The 17,677-nt window shown below is 36.0% G+C and overlaps 1 pseudogene; it reads left to right on the plus strand.

The window, feature by feature from the left end:
• LOC149207380 (glutamate synthase 1 [NADH], chloroplastic-like) overlaps positions 1-17,677 on the plus strand; it is a 130,168-nt pseudogene that overhangs the window by 103,374 nt on the left and 9,117 nt on the right.

The following is a 17,677-nucleotide window of genomic DNA, read 5'->3' on the forward strand; positions in this document are numbered from 1 at the left end:
TGAGTGCATTTACTAGATTTAGATTCTAGTGTCTTTATTTTGATTATGGTCGAAATATGCATTGAGGGTCACATCATCTTGTTCTGCATGTTTTTCGGATAATTTCTGCTTAAGGTTCGCCAATGATTTTAAGTAATGTTGACGTGAATTTCAGATATGTTTGGAATGACATTGTTATTATATGATATATGTTTAAATACCCAAATTTTATTATATCCAGGATTGGATTTCATTTGCATAGAATAACTTAAAGCCTATGATAGCTTTAATTTGTTGTTGGTAATGGCTTTCGGCGGGGTTACTATATGATTGGATTTTTGAAATAAGTTTGTAACCTTGGGCATTTTTTTCACTTTAGCAAAGCAGGGTTGCGAAGTGGAGAAATATGGAAAATGGGGGAGTTGAAGAGTGGAATGGGACCAGTTATGGCATGGATAGAACCTCAAGTCAGTCTACCTACTTAGTCTTAGATAGTGAATGCTTGAAGGGAGTGGGGAGATGTTGTAGGGGACAATGAGCACTCAAAGAGGCCATTCACTTGAAATTCTGATGGAGTAATGAGTCATCATGTATGCTATTATGTTGGAGAACAATTGTTTGGAGGGTCTTGTTCCTAGTTTTAATCAATTTGGCACGAAAGTATTCAATGTTTCTAGTAACAAACTCTATCGAAGAATACCATCTACTACAATTCTGGCTATGTTAATTGCTTCTTCATTTGCAAGAAATCTTGGGCTCTATGGGAGCTGCTTGCCCAAGCCCTATGTGCTTAACACAATAGTTACATCTTCTACAAGCCCTATTATTATAATCTTTCCAGTGGAGCAATATTTTATGCCAATTTTTAAGAGGCATGAAAGGATAAATCGAGGAAAGATAGCAGGAATTGTTGTGGGATCCGTTGTTGGGGTGATTTTCATGGTGTTCCTTATTATCTTTTATGGCAAGAGGTATAAATAGTAGAAGCCTAGGGATGAGGTTGAAAATATTACAGGTGAGAAGATTTCAATTGAGGATAGTGGTTATGATATGTATTATGTTGATAAAAATGCTAAGAGCCTTTGGTATGAGCAATAGATGAGTCAAATTCTTACATTTTACAGTGGGGAAGCTCAAATGTACACTTTGGAGGATCTGGTCCATGCATCGGCTAAAATTATGGGGAGAGGCATGTTAGGGACTAATTATAGGGCTCTGATGGAGAAAAAAATGACGATCACTGTGAAGAGATTGAAGAATTCTAACAAGATGGCTAGGTATGAATTTAAGAGGCATATTGAGATGGTGGGTAAGCTTTGACATGAGAATTTAGTTTCTATGAGAGCTTATTTCCAAGCCAAGGAGAAGCTTCTTGTCTATTATCACCATCCCAATGGAAGCCTCTTTTCTCTCATCCATTGTATGTGCATGATTCCTTCTAAATGCCTTCTCTTCAAGATGTAAAACTAGAAGTAGAGCATGTTTATTTGTTACACAGATTTTGTTTCTTATCCTGATAGCCACTCATGTCTTCCATGGGGTTTGAACATTTCTCTCATCTATTTGAACCCAAGATAATTACTATTGCTTCTAACCCATGTTAATTGTGTTTAATATACAAGCTCGACATTGAATAGACTAGCCTACAAATAGACTCTTGATAAAAATAAGTATAGTCTCCCTTTGTGCATTGAGAACCCCCAAATCATAAAAATCTCAAGGTCACAATACACATAATAGATTTACTATATTATTTGTCCTCAAGAGTTGGGTTTTGGACCTCTTTGCTCTCTATCTCCTTAACCATTTAGCAATCTCTATGACTCTCTTTGTAGGTTTAAGTTAGACTTTAAGGGTACTTTACGACTTTATTTTTGGGCATCATTTGGGCTTGCTTGTTTATTTTATTTTCTTTTCCCTTTGAATCCTACTAGAGATATCCAATTCCATTTACTTAGTTTGGTTACTAGGGGACATTGAGATCAAAACTACAATTGCATATATAAAAAATTTAATTAAATAATAAAAACTTGCAGTAAATTTTAAAATTTGGTATTTAACTAGTTAATGAGATAAAGCTCAAAATCACCACCAACATTGATCCAATTTAGAATATTAGATTTCAGTGCTAAGGTCCTCCTCAAAATATGAAACAAATTCTTTCATTGTGCTTAAGGATTCATGAATTTTTGCAAGTGAAATGAAGAGTTTTTATGTTAATTTTATGAGCAATTTAACATAAATAAGAAACTGGACAACATCATAAACATTTACAGAACATCATCAAAAACACATTACAACAAGCACATGATAAAGGAGTTCACCCCTCATGGGATACGTCTCCTTGATCTAGCTTCCAATGGCTTGGGCCTCTCTATTATGCTCAAAAGTGTAATTTTTTTTTATTACAATACTCAAATGCTTCTGAAACCTGCTCCCATCAGTCCAGAATATCCAAAAATGGTTATCTAGACTCTTTTTGAATCTAATTTGGTGGAAAACTGAAGAATTTATGACTTCCCCTTGTTTTCCCAATGTTCACTCCACAAATTTCACCATTTATAGCATTATCCTACAAATTAGCTCCAAAAAGCCCTAACTGAGCGAAACTTTTGTCATGCAGTGGGCCATAATTTGTTGGATGATTGTCCCATCGTAAATCGTAATCGATGGAAAACCGACGGTCTTATGGTTTGTGAACGCGGTGGGGTGATGTTCGATTGTGGTATGGCAGACCCGACAGAATTATTAACCAGAACCAATAAATGTTTCACATCTCGGATCCTTTCACAAATCACAATCGGTGGAGTACCTATAGTCTTATATGTATGGGACTCTATCTTCTACGAAGTACGATGGTGATTATGGCATTGTAACTTGGGTACGCTAAGGTCCGATTATTTGTAATACTTCCCTTGGCCAATGTGTGATTGCGATCATTGCATCACACCTACCAGGGCTGATTCCTTAATGCCTTCATGCTTGCCCTATTGCGATGTGCGATTGTGATTATTGCATCACACCCTAGTTTTCCTAGGGTCGATTTTTAACGCTGACCTACCTGTGATATGTGACTAGTGAAATGTGGGGGCCAATCACAACCTGACACTTGGTGCCTCCCCACTCGCTGAAGGACCTTGTCACGTCATCCACTCTTTCCATGTGTCCAAGTTAAATCTAAACTTTTAATTGCTCTAACTTCTGCATATGAGCTAAGATTCGAGTGTCACTGACACCATTGGAATCAAGATGATGAGTTCGTGAATATGAAGCTAATTTTATATAGATTCTCACACTTTGAGTTTTGAGCCTAATTTTGAGCACCTGATCACTCCGCCCCACTAGAAGCCTTTTGGTCCCCAAAAGGATCACTTTCCATTGTCCAAGAGGTGAGGGTATAGTTCCCTCACCTTTCCAACCTCTATCCATTTGGCTTTTAAAGGATTTGTACCCTTGAGCACCACTCGAAGATAATCAATACTTCCCCTTTTTGATGTCCTTATTCTTCTATCAAGTATAGTGTCTTGTTGAAGCTCATCAAGGAATTCTAGAGAAAATCCTTCAATATATGGAATCTGAATATTCTCTCCTTGATATTAGATCAAAGGAGGCTCATACAACATTAAATTCTCAACATTAACAACAACATCAATTTTCATATAAGAAGGCAAATACAACCTGAAGGCATTGTTACCAATATTTTCCTAAGTTATGAATGGACCATATATAATTGGTTTTAGCTTTTTACCTTCTCCTTGGAGCCTCCCTTGGTTAATGTGAAGCCAAACTTCATCACCAACTTGGAACTTGTGATCTTGATGATGCTTGTCATGCCTTTCTTTGTACTTGCCTTGGATTTTCTCAAGCCATTCTTGAACATTTCGGAGCACTAATGGGATTTGTTCAATGAACTTTCTTACTTTGTCTATGTCACTATGACCTTCAATAGAAACATATTTTCCAAAAATAAAATCCAAAGGAGATTTAGGCAAGTATCCCAAGCATGCCTCAAATGATGAAGTTTGAGTTGAATAGTGTTTGGCTCAGTTGTAAGCATGTTGAATATAGTGCAAATGTTCATCCCACAACTTAGGATGCTTTCTCTAATACCCGTGAAGAAGATGTATCACTGTTTTGTTCACCACTTCTGTTTGACCATCTGTTTGTGGATGAGAATTGTGGTGTCCATGAATCCCCACAATATTGACCACAAATTCCCAACAAAGAAAGAATCTTGATCATTAACAATGGATGTGGGAAATCCAAAATGCACCCAAACATTTTGAAAGAATCACTGAGTAGTTTGTTTAGCTGTAACTGGCTTTTTACATGGCATCAAAATAAACATTTTTCTAAACTTATCCACAACTACATACAAATAATCATGACCTCATTTTGACAATGGAATACCTCCTACAAAATCCATAGAAACACTCTCCCATGGTCACGAAGGAATCGAAAGTGGTGTGTACAAACCTAACTTCCTATTACTAGGTTTACTGATTGCACATAATGAGGCCAATAACAATACCCTATAGATGTGCCACTGTCTTACTTACACCGAAATGACCAGAAATAAGAGAAGTATGTGCCTCTTTTATGATGTTAAATCTTTCTCATTGTGGAATACAAATCTTGCCAACATGGTACAACAAGTTATCATGCAAATAAAATCCAATTCCTCCGCTTTGTTACCTTGAATCAAGTTTGCATAAGCATCTTGAAAGTCATTATCTAATGCATATTGCTCAATATAACTTTTGTGTAAAACATAATTATGCTTGAATAAAGTAGTTGCACTAACAACATGCCAAGAAAGAATATTAGCAACTTTATTTTAGATACCTTTCTTATACTTGATTACCGAGTGGAATTGTTGAAGAAAACCCAATCATCAGAAGTTCCTTGATTGCTGCAACTTTGATTGTGATTGCAAGTATTGCAATGGTTGATGATAAGTGTGAATGACTATTTCCTTACCCATCAAGTAGTGTTTCCATTTTTTCACGCTTTTCATCAACGCATACAATTCCTTATCATATGTAGGATAGTTAATCACTGCACCATTAAAAGTTTCTAAATGAAAACAGATATGCTTACCATGTTGCATGAGTACTGCACCCATAGCGTAATCACTAGCATTAGTCTGAATTTCAAATGACCCTCTCAAGTCTGGAAGTGCGAGTACTAGAGTTGTACTAATCTTTTCCTTCAACACATCAAAGGCCTTTTTCTGTTTGCCTCTGTACTGAAAAACTTTTTCACACTTGTCAATGCATGTAATAGAGATGCTATAAGAGAAAAATTATCAATGAATTTCCTCCAATATTGGGTTTCTCCCAAAAAACTTCTTACCTCTGTAACTGTCTTGGGCCTTAGCCAGTTTACAATGACATTAACCTTGGAGGGATCTATTTTCAACTCACCTCCTCCAATGATATGACCGAAGTAAACTAAATAAGTTTTTCCAAACTCGCACTTTGACATCTTAAGATACAATTGTTCTTTTTTCAAGACATCGATTACTTTTCCTCCATGCATGACATGTTCATCATGATATTTACTTAAAATTAAGATGTCATCTAAGTATACTATGAAAAACTCATCAAGAAATGGCCTCAATACATCATTCATCACACGCATGAATGTAGCAGGAGAATTATATAAACCAAATGACATAATTAGCCATTCAAACAGTCCTTGTTTTGTTTTGAATGTTTTCTTCCAAATGTCTCCTTCAACTATTCTAATTTGATGGTAGCCACTTCTTAAGTCCAACTTAGTGAAATACTTTTCATCTTTCAATTGATCAAGTAAACCATTTATTCTCGGCAGTGGGTAACAGTTCTTTACCATAATTTTGTTCAATGCACAAAAGTCCAATTACATGTGCCATTTTCATCCTTCTTTGGCACCTAGACAAACCAAATGACGAGGAATATGGTATGATGATCCTTTTGTTAAAAAACTCTTGAATTTACTTCTTAATTTCTGCGCTTTCCAACACTAACATCTTGTACATGTCAATGTTAGGAAGAGGACAATCTTGCTGCAACTGTATCTCATGTTGGATTCCTCTCTTGGGAGGTAATCCCTTTGGTTCCTGAAACAACAATACGTCATCCAGTTCAGATTTCATATTTGAATCACAACCTTTAAAAGCTTCATTATCAACATCATCCTTGGGTTTCGTTATTAGAAGCACAAAATTCTTGCTCAAATTCACTAGTCTTTTCATCTACCCTGCATTTACAAGTGAAAGATTTATTTTCTTGGTATGAGCTCTCACAATATATTCTACTCCGCCTTTCAATAAACGATATTTGTTTTCATGTCTATGGAAGATAATTTTTTTGTCATAAAGGTACGGGATACCCAGAACTATGCCACAAATATCTAACAACACAATATCAAGCTCCATTTCATCTATGAAATTTGCAGTAATAGCGAATTTCAGTTTAAAAGTTTTAGTAACCTGCAATGCACATTGTCACACACCCATCCAAGTGGATACAGTTTATGATGTGGAATGGTTTCCAAGTTTAAATTTTGGCAATTATTTCGGAGATAATATTGGCTTGAGAGCCACTATCGAAAAGTGTATCAATATTTTTGTGTTTTGATATCACCCTTATGTGAAAAAGTTCTATTCTACTCTTTTCGTTTGGAGTTTCATTTTGTGAGTTTGAAGAACTAGTGCTAGCAATGGATTCTTTTCATTTTAACCCCATTGTTGTGATTTTAGTTTCATCATCTGAATCAGATCCCAAATCCTGTTGAGTGGTTGCAGTTGTCTTTTGTTTCCCTTGTTGTTGTTTCTTTTTGGTCTCATTTTGGGATGAAGCTTCCAACAATGAGCTTCATCATGACTCTATAACAATGTTTGCATATAACGTTTTCTCATTCTTTTTTGATACATGCATTTTCCTTTGCCTTCCCTTTGAAAGCCTTTTCCTTTCCTTTACTCTTAAATGGATTTTTACATATAAGCTAGAGGGTAGAATTGTCTTTTGATTGTAGCAATTAAATCATTCCAAGAAATTGAGATCTCACTGTGTTTTTTAATCTCCTCTTGGGTTTTTGATTCCCACCATACTAGTGTTGCACCCTCCATTATCAAGGAAGCTAATTGAATCTTTATGTAATCCTCTTGAAGGTTTTGAATCGCAAAATAGACCTCCAACTGACGAATCCAGTTATCAAGCTTCTCTACATTCACTTCACCATTATACATGGGCAACTTGAATTTAACATCAAGTTTTAAAAAAGGTGATTTACTAGTTCCTTTTGAAGAATTATGATGAGCATGAGTAATGGTTGTGTTAGTGGAAGAGGGTGAATATGCTTGTGAAGATGAAGATGAAGAAGATGGTGGAGAGGGTGGAGGTTTGTCTCCATTTCCATTACCTCCTCCTGAAGAGCCTTCTCCTTTGGGAGGTTTGGAACTTTCTCCTTGAAACCTAATATTCCTCTCTTCATAGAGGAACTTCAACATCTCTATCATATCAAAGAAAGCCTTTCTGAAGGTCTTCTAATCTTCTATCATGTTTGTAGGTTCTCCTTCATGAGATATGATCTCTGGAGTGCCAACTGCAACTTGAGGCTAAACTAGTGTTGGAGATTATGGAAACCTTTCTCTCCTTCCCCTTGACCCAACTTGAGGGCTTCCAACCAGCTTTCCTTATCCTATTTTGAGTTTTAACCTTGTAAGCATGACATAAACTTGCAAAAAATTAAATCCTTCTTTCACAAAGAAAACCTAGTAGATCTGATACCAAATCGATTTGATTTAGAATATTACATTGCAATGCTAAGATCCTCCTTAAAATATGAAACAAATACTTTCATTATGCTTAAGGATTAATGAATTTTTACAAGTGAAATCAAGAGTTTTTAGGTTAATTTTTTGAGCAATTTAACATAAATAAGAATTGGATAGCAACATAGACATGTACATAACATCATCAAAAACACATTATGATAAGAACATGATAAAGGAGTTCACTCTTCCTGGGCTACGTCTCCTTGGTCTAGCTTCCAATGGCTTGGGCCTCTCTATTATGCTCAAAAGTGTAAAAATCTATGTTTACAATGCTTAAATGCTTATGAAACCTACTCCCATCAGTCCAGAATATCAAAAATGGCTATCTAGCCTCTTTTTTCATCCAATTCAGAGGAAAACTGAAGAAGTTATGACTACCCCTTGTTTTCCCATTATTCGCTCCACAAATTGCCCCATTTCTGGAATGCTACTACAAATTATCTCAAAAAAGTGCTTAGTGAGCAAAAAATTTTCCGCACGACGGGCTATAATATGTCAAACAATTGTTCCATCGCAAATCAAAATAGATGGAAAACCGAAAGTCTAATGGTTTGTGAACGAAGTGGGGAAATATGTGATTGTGATATGGTGGACCTGATGAAATATTAACAGGAACCAATAAATGTTTCTCATTTGGAATCCTTTCACAAATCGCAATCAACAGAGTATCAGAGGTCTTATATGTGTGGGTCTTTTTGCGAAGTGGGATTACAGTTATTGCATTGTAACCGAGGTACACTGAGGGCCAATTATCTATAATAATTCCCTTCACCGATGTGCGATTATGATCACCTTGCTAGGTCTGATTCTTTAATGTCTTCCTACCTACCCTATTGCAATGTGCGATGTGATTATCGCATCGCACCCTGGCTATTCTAGGGCGAATTTTTAACGTCGACCCACCTGCAGTATGTAATTAGAAAAATGCAGGGGCCAATGGTGGCTTGCCACATGGTGCCTCCTCATTTTCTAAAGGACCTTGCCATGTGTCCAAGTCAAATATGAAATTTGACTTGCTCTAACTTCTACATATGAGCTCGGATTTGAGTTTCGTTCATATCATTGGAATCAGGATGATGAGTTCTTCGATCTGAAGCTAAGTTTATAGAGATTCTGCCACTTTAAGATTTGACCGTAATTTTAAGCACCTAATCACACATCTAGCTTACTTTCAATCTAAATAACTATTTTTCAGGATTTAAACCGTTGAAACCCCATATGGTGTTGTTTTAGGTCATTCTTTTCTAATAATGTGACTTTCATACTACATATTTAAAAAAATGATGTGAACCTACAACGAAAATGGATGTTTCCATAAAATCACTAGAAAACATAATTTGAGGTGATGAAATGAGAAGAGAGGCTTATAATGGAAAAACATGGTTTTTTATTCTAACAATTTACAATTCACCAAGGCCTTAGATTGCTTGTTATGTCACAATCAACCCAGAAAGTCTTCATTAGCGCAGCCTTAACTAGCTAAGGAGGATTTAACTTCTAGTTTTGACCAAGCCATCAAGACCATTCAAGACCAACCTTTTGAAGAGTAAACATTTCAATAAGGATTGCATGTAAACCTTTCAATACCATTGCATATAAGTTATGCTTGCTTTCCTAAATTCATATTGTCTTTGATCTAGGATACCATTATTAGATTTGGATGATGGACTCTTCTAGATATGGCATATGATGGGGGCTAATACTATCTTAGAAATTTGGAACAATGGATAAGATTGGTGAAGTTACAAATAGAATTAAGTTCATCTTAAGCTTAATAGGGACTTGCTAGAGTTTCTCAAATCTCTTGAGCCATAGAAAGGTAGACCTAACTTACTCAACAAAATTGTTACTTTTTTCTTCCTGGTAAGGAGGCATGGTTGTTTACAACAAAATATTTTGAAAAATACCTCAACTAATTTAATTCCCATTCTTCTACTGATAGTGACAATGAAAATTTCTCGATTTATGGAGAAAACATAGAACACAAATCTTTGGACTACTTATATGGATAGGGAGTACTTATAAGGATTTGATGGAGACCAAAACAACTGTAAATGTGAAGAGGTTGAAGAATTCTAACAAGGTGATTAGGGATGAATTTCAGAGGCATAAGGAGATGGTGGGTAGGCTTTCACACTAGAATATAGTTTCTATGAGAGCTTATTTCCAAGTCAAGGAGAAGCTTCTTGTCTATTATCACTATCCCAATGGAAGCCTCTTTTATCTCATCCATGTATGTGCATGATTCCTTCTAAATCTCTTCTCTTCAAGCTATAAAAATAGAAGTAGAGAATTTTTATTTGTTACACATTTTCTTGTTTCTCAACCTGATAGACACTCATGTCTTCCATGGGGTTTGAACATTTCTCTCATATATTTGAACTCAAGATCTTTACTATTTCTTATAACCCATGTTAATAAGCTACAATTATGTTGAATATACAAGCTCGGGATTGAATAGACCATCCTAGAAATATAATCTTGATAAAAATAAGTACAGTCTCCCTCTATGCTCTAAGAACCCCTAGATCATAAAAAAAAGGTCATAATACACATCACAAATTTACCAAATTATTGTTGCTTAGGAGCTAGGTTTTGGACCTCTTTGTTCTCTATCCCCTTAACCATTTGGTAATATTTATGACTCTCATTGTAGGTTTCATTTCTTGAATGGTTCTCTACGGATTTCTTTATGGGCATCATTTGGGATTGCTTGTATATTTTGTTTTCTTTTCCCTTTGAAGTCTTCCAAAGATATTCCAATCCCATTAACTTAGTTTGGTTACTAGGGGTTAGTGATGTCAAAACTCCAATTGCATATATAAATCATTTAATTAAATAACAAAATCTTGTGGTAAATTTTCAAAAATTGGTTTTTAACTAGTTAATGAAATAAAGCTCAAAATCACCCCCCACGGCCAGCTTACTTCCAGTCTGAATAACTGTTTACATTGAAACCCCATATGGTGTTATCATAAGTCATTATTTTCTAATAATGTGACTTTCATAGTACATATTTAAAAAAACATGATATGTTAGGTCCCTATAATATTAGCAATTCCCCATTACTATTATTATTTTTGTACCCCTATTGTCCCCATATTGTTATTATTGTGCCCCAAAGAAGCCCACTATTGTTATTGTCGTGTCCTTATATTATTATTGTTATGTCAACTTTGATTATATTGTGACCCCTTAAACTCCTATATATAGAAAGGAGGTTCTGTCATTTGTATCATCAAAAAATTATTCATTTGTGTAATGTAAAGGAGGTTTCCCCCTCGAAGAAGTTGATTTTGAAGTTGTTGATCTATCTTTTCTTCTATTTTTTGAGCTAGTTACATAAAATTTGGTATCAGAGCTTTGGATTCTAGGGTTTCGCTACTTCAAACAGGTCATCGTGGCATTTTCTCTATAACATTTTTCTACGACGTTTCAGAAGTGGAAGTTAAAATCCATTTGAACATAAGTATCAATGAACGTTGGGTCCGAATTTCAAATATTTTATCTCTATATTTTCGAAGATAGGATCCAAGGAAGTTAGAGTTTTTAAAGGCTCTCGAGTTATATCTCAAACAGGTGACCTAGGGAAAATTGTCATTATTTTCTCTCTGAGCCTTAGATTGAAAATTTGTACAAATTTACAGAAATAGGATGACCTGTAGTTTTCTGTGAATCATTTTCAGGTCCTAAGGTTGAAAACGTGAGACATGGAACTTCATAGAAGTTCGATCTATTAAACCAGTCTAGAATCTGGTCATCGTGGGATATTTGGCATAACTCTTCCTTCGAGAATCCAATCTTGATCAGACTTGAGGGGTTGAAAAGAGGACTCAAAGGGCTGCCACAGGATGCAATTTTAGACCTTAGCAATCTAAAATTACAGAGATACAATAGATTCAATATCAATCTCCTACAAAGTGAAAAAAGGCGTGTAGTTTTTTTTTTTTAATTTTTGATAAGTTTGGTTTAAAGAATTAGGTTGAAGGAATTTAGAGGGAATAGTGAATCATTATTATTGTTAATTGATGCTCCGAAGAAGGAAAATGGAAACACCTAGTAAGCAACTTGAAAGCTCTAGCATGACTCATGAAGAAGAGGAAGAAATGCAACATGATATATCAAAATTACGAGACCAAGTGCAACAAAATTCACTCTCACAAAAAGTAACAAAAGCTAAGATGGATAGTTTAAAGAAGGGCATGGAAGCTAAGATGGATGGTATAGAAGAAAAAACTTAAAGGAAGCATGGAAGATTTGAATACATGCATGGAAGCTAAGATGGATGGTATAGAACAAAAAATTAAAGGCAACATGGAAGATTTGATGACATATTTGACCAATTTGCTACAAGAAATGCTTATTAATGGTGAAAGCGTAGTAAAGGAAACTCATGAGGAGAACAAAGAAAATTTTAAGCATGATTTCATAGACTCTAACGGTGGATTGAAGACCCACCATGTTCCAAAGATCGATATGAGGAAGTTTGATGGGAAGGATCCCATAACATGGATACTACAGATGGAGCAATATTTCGATCTCCATAATGTGAAAACACACAAAATATACGCATTGCAACTTTATATGTGGAACCAAATCAACTTTTATGGTATTAATGGCTTTTCTCTTGTGAACAGACTTTCACTTGGGAAATTTTTACAGAATAAATGATAACACATTATGAGGATACAAAAAACAACACTTCTTTTAGCCAATTGATAAATCTCAAACAAAAGGGTTCAATGATGGAGCACATTGAGGACTTCCAAAAATTGAATATAAGGGTAAAATATATTCCAGAGGAGCATAGGATTGATGTGTTCATAGGGACTTTAAAGGATAACATCCAACATGAGGTTTGCCTTTGGGAACCTGATTCATTGGAGAAGGCATTTAGGTTGGCAAGAAAAATGGAAAGAAAAATTATGGCAACAAGGAAGCCTATCACTCACAACTATAAATATGGAAGTGTTGTTTCCCCTAGCCTTCCACAACCTACAAGGTTGACACCACAACAATTGGAAAAAAAAGAGTAAAAGTGATGCAGGTGCATTCAACCCAATTGAAAATCATTGTAATTAAGTAGACATAGGGGGTCATGTATTTTAAGGAAGTTGGATTCCTAAGTGATGAATTAATGCAATATTTAGGCTTTTGAGTGCATAGAATAGGAATTAATTAGATAATGTGAGATGTCTTGTAAATTCTATCAGATAAATGAGAACATGAGTGGTTATTAATGACAAAAGAGTTAAAAGTCAATTAGGACTCTTAAAATAGTTCCTTGATTCGAGGAACTAAGGAGAGCTCTTAGGAATTAAATGGAGATCAGAAGTGGATATACAGGATAGAGAGGATTTAGGAGTCAGTTCAATAGATTTAGGAATGGAAACAAAATTAGTTAAACATAGATTTCTGATATAAATGTAAGCCTATGCGCAGAGTAGAGAATGAGGCCATGATATTGAAGAACATGGCTGTGAGAGACACAGAAGTCTCGATTGTAATTAGTTGTTCATATTTATATATATAGAGGTTCATTCAGGAACTGTGTAAGTGTGTGAATTAATATCAAATGATTGAATTACATGTAAACTATGAATTCGTAGGTTCCGTGACAGGGTTGCAGGAAGAATTCTGTGGAATAGAGAAGGTCTAGAACCTTTTAAAGAAACCCAGGAACCATCGCAACCACTGAAAACAACGTAAAATCTAAGTAAACAAGTTGAACGAAGAAGTGAAGTATGGTTGCACAGCAACTGTTGGATCATTAAGATCAACGGCCAGGATTAAGTTGCATCAGTGAAACACTATCACATCGCATTGTTTCAGTGGAGAGGAAGCAGACCTATTGAACTACCAAACTCCGATATTGCGACATAATCGGATCTGAAATTTTATAAAGGCGGATTTATAATCCTATCGGCTTTGAGAGCCTAATTTCATCATATCTTTTAAGTGTTTTAGCATCGGGCCTTGAAAACCTCCAACTTACGATATTGCAATGAAGAGATGTGTCGATAGCTGATAAGTGAAGATCAAAGGTGTCGGCAATTGGAGAAGGCAAAGATCAGAGTAGCTCAACAAAAGGATTGGAAGGAGTGGACCTGACGATATTTGTGAACACGGGTTATAACTTTTGAAGTCCGGCTCAAGGGTTCGAAGCAGGGTTTTCCTTTGTTTTCTGGTGTATTCCAGAAAATGATATAATCGCATATCAGGGAAGCAAAAGGAGAAGGCTGTGTGCCGCGGAGAAGCGATACCCCGATTGTGATAAAGTTAACCTCAGAAAGTGTGCAGAGGCTGTACAAAGGCAAAAGGTATGTTTTCAGGGTTTTTCCTTTGTAAATGGTTTGCAAAGCAAAAGAGCACCGATAGAAGCTTTGATACGATAATTATATATTAACCATGGTTAGCAAATGGAAAGATTATATATAAACGGGCTTAAATGGTTGTATAAAGGTTATAAAGGGTTTTAACAATCCCAATAAGAGATATTTGAGGAAGGCTTTAATAAAATGGATAATGAAGGTTATGAGTAGGTAAATAGTCCCAATAGGAGGCTTAAGCGGGGTGATTGAGTTCTAATATAAAGGAACTGATGAATAGGGCCTTAACCATTGATGGTTGAAGATTTAACTCCTTTGAGAGTTAAATACTTGGGAAAAATGTGTGGATGCATTCTACATGCATACTATGGGTGTAAGCAGGGGTAACCCTGCATCATTTGGTATCAGAGAAGAATTGTAATCAAAGCAGGGAAATATTTCCTATGAAAAGGAGTTTGCACACATAAGAAGGTAATGTGCATAAGTTAATTGATGAATGATAAAGGCTACAATAGAAAATTGTATGGGAACTTTTTAAGTTATTGGGAGATTGTAGTCGTTCCAGTAGAGGCTTGGAGTAGACAGAAACAGAGGATTCCTTGAAGAAAAGTGAGAGCAAGATTTCTTAGTACAAGTTCTGAAGGAAAGAGGACTTGGAGACCAAACAGAGGACAATCCATTCAAGTGCAGAAGAATGGGAGAACAATATCATACATAGATCTTGGAGGTAAGATAGTGCGTTTTGTTTCAAATTGAAATTGAAGATTGTGGTTGTAGATGAAACATCTCAACAAAGGATAGCAAGAGAAGTTGTGAGAGGAGAACCAGATGTGTTCTTGAAGGCAAAGTAAGGAAAACACTCTGAAGGAGAAGTGATAGTGAACCTGAAGAATCCAACAAGAGGTTGGACAGAGAGAGGTCAACTGAAGTGTTCTCAAGAGAGAGTAAAAGATTGCAGAAGCCTAGAAAGAGAAAAGGCGTTGCTCAAGAGGAGGTTCCAGACAGAGGACCCATTCTTACCAAAAGACTCAGTGAGGAGAGCTTAGTGAGGTAGGATTGCAGGGAGGAGGACTAGCTATTGTAGAGGCTTATTACAGACGAGTGAGGAGCTCATGAAGGAAGAGGAGAAGAAGATGACTACTAACAGTCATAACAAAGGTTTAGAGAGAAGCCACAATAGAAGATATGAGAAGAAGAATTCCAAAGCAGATGGCAAGAGACTGAGTCAAGAGGAGATTGACAAGGAGTTAGCTGAGATAAGAAAAGAACTTGGTGTGTTAACAATGCAGCTAGAAGAAAACCAGAGACAAGGTTGGGTATTAAGGAAGAAGCTAGTAGAGTGGCATGAGATGCAGAGAAGGCTACAACAAAAGCAAGTAAAGTGGCTGAGGGAAAAACTCAAGGAAGTTGAGTTGGAAATGGAAGAGTCCATTTGTGAACCATAATAGGGAGAAGATGAAGAGTTGATGTATAACACCATCATGCCTTGTGTTTTTGAACCTAATAGTTTTGGTGTGCTTGCAAGATGCATAGGAGAGGATAGACAGTCCTGTGAAGCTGCCGAAAGCATGGAGGAGTATCTCATAGAAGATGAATACTCTGAAGTGAGGCTGAATAGATCTCTTAAACTGAAGTATTAGGAGCAATGTGTTTTAGGGGATAAAAGGTACTCTAGAGAAGCAGAGTATGATGAAGAAGATCTCTCAAATGAGGAAAGTATTGAGTTGTTACAGCAGAAAGAACTCATTGACAAATTAATAATTGGAGCTCTTACAAGACAAGAACCATTCCTTGTGAAGGAAGGAGATGAAGTTGAGCTTGAGGAGCTGAATCACATAGAATATTCCAAGCAGTAAGGAAATGTGATGACTGGAGATCTGAGTAAGACAGACAGGTCTTATGATTTTAAAATTAATAATTTGTGGATGATTGCAAATACATCACAGGAGAATGAACAAACTTTAGATTTTGTCAGGGAGAAGGAGCAGAATCTGAAATCTATTTAGATCAAGACTAAGATGGCAAGATCTTAGAACCAGAAGGAGACATAAGAGTCACCTGGGAGTAGGTAGCAGAATGTTAGAACTGTCATAGAGGAGGAGGATGATAGTCTTATTCCAATCAAGACTGAAGAAATGTTGTCCCAAAGAAATGGTCAAATGAATGTCACTGGGGAAGGACAGAGATTGTTTGAAGATGATATGGAGGTTCTTAAAAAAAAGAGGGTAAGGATGAAAGGGAGGCAACAAGAATCAAACAATTTAAAAGAAGATTTAACTAGCAACAGGCTAAGGAAGAAGAATTTCACTACTGTGAACAAAAGCAGGGAGGAATCATTGAAATAGATGATGTGGAGGAGAGGCTAATTGACAGTCTTATGAATTCTTTTGAGAATTCAAATTAGCAGACTAATATGATGATAGAGGAGGAGAAAACAGAGTAGCAAACTAAATTGTTGCCAAAGGTAAATGAGGCACAGAAGCCTAATGTTTTTTATTTTAACAAATGTTTTGTGAATGCAGGTTTAGTTGCAAATGCTGGAGGAAATTTGGCACAGGTGAGCAGCCAAATAAAAATGAAGGAAGAAGATTTTGTGGAAGAATTTAATCCATGGAACAGAAATGTTCAATTGCTGGAGAGAATGATCGAAAGTCAGAATTCAATGCAGAAATTAGATGTTGCAGAGGGAGATGTCCTTAAAGATATTTAGGAAGCTTGGGTGGAAGAAATGTCTACAGTGGTACATAGAGCAATAACTACAACAATGTCTACAACAATAACTAGGACAGAAAAAGTTGGAGCAAGAGCAAAAGTAGAAGAAAAAGTAAGAATCCGACAACTTTAAAGAGAAGAAAATAAACAACAATTTGAAGAGTTAGTGGATAGCAGCAACAACCTGAAGCAGAGAGAAAGAGGCAACAATGAATGGAAGAATATGGACCAGCCCAAAGATATGCTAGAGATGGAGATTGAAGAGTTATGGTAGTTAATGATGAAGCAGTCCATATGGAGGAAAATGATAGTAGCGGGAAGGATGATCAATCATAACTTGAACCTGATTGACAAGGAAAGGAAGATGAAACAGAAGACAATAGACATGCAGCAACAACAGACGAGCAAAGAATTTGAACAATTACAAAACAAAGTATGGGATCCAGGAAGACAAAGATCAGAAGACACATGATCAGGAGATCATGAATATTTTCTACTTTGGGAGTCTGATGCAGGAGCATTCAACCCAAGAGAAAATAATTGTAATTAAGTAGACATGGGGGGTCATGTATTTTAAGGAAGTTGGATTCATAAGTGATGAATTAATCTAATATTTAGGCTTTTGAGTGCATAGAATAGGAATTAATTAGATAATGTGAGATGGTTTGTAAATGCTCTCAAATAAAAGAGAACATGAGTGGTTATTAATGAAAAAAGAGTTAAAAGTCAATTAGGACTCTTAAAACAGTTCCCTGACTCAAGGAACTAAGGAGAGCTCTTAGGAATTAAATGGAGATTAGAAGTGGATATAGAGGATAGAGAGGATTTAGGAGTC

Source organism: Pinus tabuliformis, chromosome 1_2 (genome assembly GCF_031772625.1).
Source record: "Pinus tabuliformis cultivar Carrire ecotype Pingquan chromosome 1_2, CPIR1, whole genome shotgun sequence".
Taxonomy (NCBI): Eukaryota; Viridiplantae; Streptophyta; class Pinopsida; order Pinales; family Pinaceae; genus Pinus; species Pinus tabuliformis.